A 3,655-nucleotide genomic window follows, 5' to 3' on the forward strand; every position below is an offset into this window, starting at 1 on the left:
ACGGCCGGCCCGAGGCGCTCGCAGCGCCCAGCAGCGTTTACGTAACAGCGGGAGCGGCAGCACGAGCGGGGCGGCCTATTTATATCCAAAACGCTCAGCGCCGTTATGAAACGAGGAGCTCTGGCTCAGGAGCGGGGCCGGGGAGGAGCAGGGCCCGAGCAGGAGGCGGCCGAGGGGCGAACGGGCAGGGGGTGCCCCATGGGACGGGCAGGAGGGCAGGCTCAGGGTCTGGCTCTGCCCACCAGCACAGCCCCGAAAAGCTGGCACAGCCCAGATCCCACTGCCCCAGCCTCTGGGGCCGCAGGGAGCAGGGCTCGGCATCAAGGATGCTCAGGGCACTGAGTTAGGGGATGCCTGGCACCTCCCTGCCCCATGTCCACCCTCAGGTCAGTCCGTGGTGCCCAAATCACCTGTCACCCTCAGGCACGGAACACACAGACCAGGGTGACTGGAAAATCCCTCCTTTGCCATAGGGATGGCAGCAAGGATGGCTGAGGGCGGGCACAGGGCACAGGTGAGCAGCACACAAGCACACAGGTATTTTGGGAAGGTGACGGGCTGTGGTGGCCCGGCAGCAGGACATCCTGGCACAGCTGGGACAGGAGCCTGGGAGCTCATGGACCCCCTGCCCAGCCAGGCGGGCAGTGCTGTTCCACTCACTGTGTTTGCCCAAACTGGAATTTTCCTTCGCTCCAGTAATTAAAACAAACGGCATCAACCCCGCTGCTGGCACCAGGCTGCAGGGAGGACGTGGACATTCCTGGCAGAGGGGAAGGGACGGGAATTGGGATCCCCCCAACAGTCTGGGCTGTGGGACAGTGGCTCTGCGGGAAATCCTGGACCTGTTCCCATAACTCCAGTGCTCAGCCCTCCCAAACCCGCCATCCCCACATCCTCACTGTCCCTTGGCCAGTTCTGAGCTCCACCATGAGCCTGGCACCAGCCCTGGGGCATCCCAGGATGCTCCATGTCCCCCCAGCATCCCCGGCCATCAGGGCCTGGAGCAGCTCTCAGAGCTTGGCCGACAGCAACGATGGCAGTGGCCACCCTGAGACAGCTGCGCCATGCTCCGATGGTGCTTCCCGGGCTGTCAGGGGCATTAATGCCCACAGGAGATTTATTTTCCTGCCAGTGGGCATGCTGAGTCAGCACAGAGCAGCTCCTCTCCAGGCCAGCCCTGTCACCCCCCAGCCCCACGACACAGCCCCGTGGGGTCCCTCTGGTTCAGCCCAGCCCCGGGAGAAATTCCCACTGGGGATGTGAGGGGGCACCTGCTGGGGCAGGAGAGCATCTGGAGCCAAGCCCAGCCCTGCAGCAGCATCAGCGCATGGCCAGGACCACCATCCCTGCATCCCACCATCCCTGCATCCCACCACCCCACCATCCCTGCATCCCACCATCCCTGCATCCCACTCTCCCACCATCCCAGGCAGTGGCCCCCAGCACCTCTTCACTTGCCAGATCGGTGCAGCACAGGGTGGGAACAGGCTCAGCCATGGCACCAGAGCAGCCCAGCTGCCCCTTTGACCCAAATCCTGGGATTTTCCAGCCCAGCAGTGGGATGGAGATGACGTCACACCAACAAGGCAAAACCTGGGATGCTGCCTGACTACAGACAGCAAGGACCAGGCAAGACCCCGCTAAACACAGACCCCTGCTGGATGTGGACCCCTTGGCTTAACCCACACCTGGCACCACGCTGGCAGTGCCCTTCCTGCCCCACATCCCCTCTGTCACCGGGGTGCCAAGGCTGGGCTGAAGGCGCACGGCAAGGGGGGCACCGGAGCCCTGCTCTGGCTGGGAGGACGCGGAGCCAGGGAGGGCAGAGCCACGGGCTGCCCTGGCACAGGGTGTCCCAGGCAGGGCCGGGAGTGCGGGCAGGGAGCCCATGAGTCACAGCCCCGCTCTCCCCGGCAGCGCTGGGCCCTTTCAACCCTGGCTTATTAATTTCTCCTAATTGGCTTTGACAGGGATCGGTGTCAACGTTCCAGAACACACCCGCCCGTGTGCGTGGGGCAGGAGGGAGAGCGAGGAGGAGGGAGCAAATTGGCACCCTCAGGGAAGAGGATCCTGGCTCTGTCCCCTCATTGAGCAAGGTGGGGCCTGGCTGCCCTGTTCTGCTGGGCCAGCGTCATTTCCTGTGCCAGGCAGGGGGTTTGCTACATGCCACCCCACTGCTGCCTGATCCGGGCATCCCTGTGGGCACCGGGAGTGCCACACTTCCCCTGCCTGTGTGCCCAGCTCCTGCTGCCCTCCAGCCCGGAGCGCCATCCCCCAGTGGGAAACATATGGCAAGACGGGTGAGGTGCTGCCACCACTGTCACCTCCCACCCGAGGAGCTGCCACTGCCCTGCCCCAAACCCCCTTTGCGTGTTCAGTCCTAAAGGCACCTTTCCCCCTGCATGGCCTGGTTGGTGCCAGGGGGTGCCTGGCCCCAGTTTGGGTTGCCAGGGTCCTTCTGGCTGCTATGGCCCCTTTGCCACCACAGTCCCCCAAGTCCTTTCCCATCCTTGTGCCAGGAGCAGTCAGTGGTGCCGGACATGGAGCACCAGCACTCGCCACGCTGTTGTCACTGGGAGGCCTGGGGCAGTGTGTGCCAGGTGGGCCCAAAACCACAGGGCTGGGGGGACCCCCTGCCCTCCCTTTTCCTTGACTCCCCAGGGTAGAGAGTGGGCACCCAATTCCCATGGGAAGCCCAGGAGATGTGGGATTTGCATTGGCAGGCAGCGTGGCCATGCCTCTCGCTGGTCGTGCTCTGCTGCTGGCTCCAGTGCTCTGTGTGGGACCAGCTCCAGGCCTGGCCCAGGGATGGGGAAAGCAAGATGGGAACCACGAGGCTGCGGGGCTGGGCCCCTCCCCCAGAGCCCCCAGCACCTGGAAGGGAATGAATCCCTGACAGAGCTGGCACAGCCTGTCACAGGTGTTGGGACAAGGCAAAAGCAGCAGGTGAGGCTGGAACACGGGCAGCTGCACTGGCACATTCCTGTGCCACCTCCACCCCAGGTGACACCGCTGTCACTGTTCCATGCCACCAGGCCATCTATGGCCCAGCTTCAACAGCAGTTGCTTCCAGCCATGCATTTCCAGGGAATGTGGGCCCAGGAGGAGATGCTCCCCTCAGCAGAACCAGAGCACCTGGGCCTCTCCTGTCCTGTCCCAGCTGAGGTGCCGTCGTGCCCTACGAACTGCTTCCCCCTCTTCCTCACCGGCACAAGCCAACCCCAGCCAGGGAGCCAGGCTGGCACAGGCAGCCACGATGCCACACAGGCAGGAGCTGCTGCCACATGGACTAAATCCACGAAGCCGTGAAATCCGGAATCTGGTTTGTTCCCCCCTCTAATTCCTCTCCCGGAGCTGGTGGGTGGCAGCTGCACGGCAGCGCCGAGCCCTGGGCCTGGCAGCACAGCGACAGGCAGGGCTGGGAACAGGGCTGAAGGGTTTTTAAACCAAACCCGCATTGAGAACCCCCAGGCTGGCAGGATTCGCCTGGAGCGGGAGCCACACCAAAAACCAAAGCAAAATCCCCTCAAGGGCTGAGCCGGGCAAACGGCTCCGTCCCGGCACTGCCGCATTTTGGATGCAAATAACGAGATTTTAGAAGCAAATAACGAGCGGCTGGGGACAAAGTCCCCGTTCGGTGAGTCCTGGTGCGGCT

The sequence above is a fragment of the Corvus brachyrhynchos genome, unplaced genomic scaffold, assembly GCF_000691975.1.
Source record: "Corvus brachyrhynchos isolate BGI_N302 unplaced genomic scaffold, ASM69197v1 scaffold340, whole genome shotgun sequence".
In the NCBI taxonomy this organism is placed as follows: Eukaryota; Metazoa; Chordata; class Aves; order Passeriformes; family Corvidae; genus Corvus; species Corvus brachyrhynchos.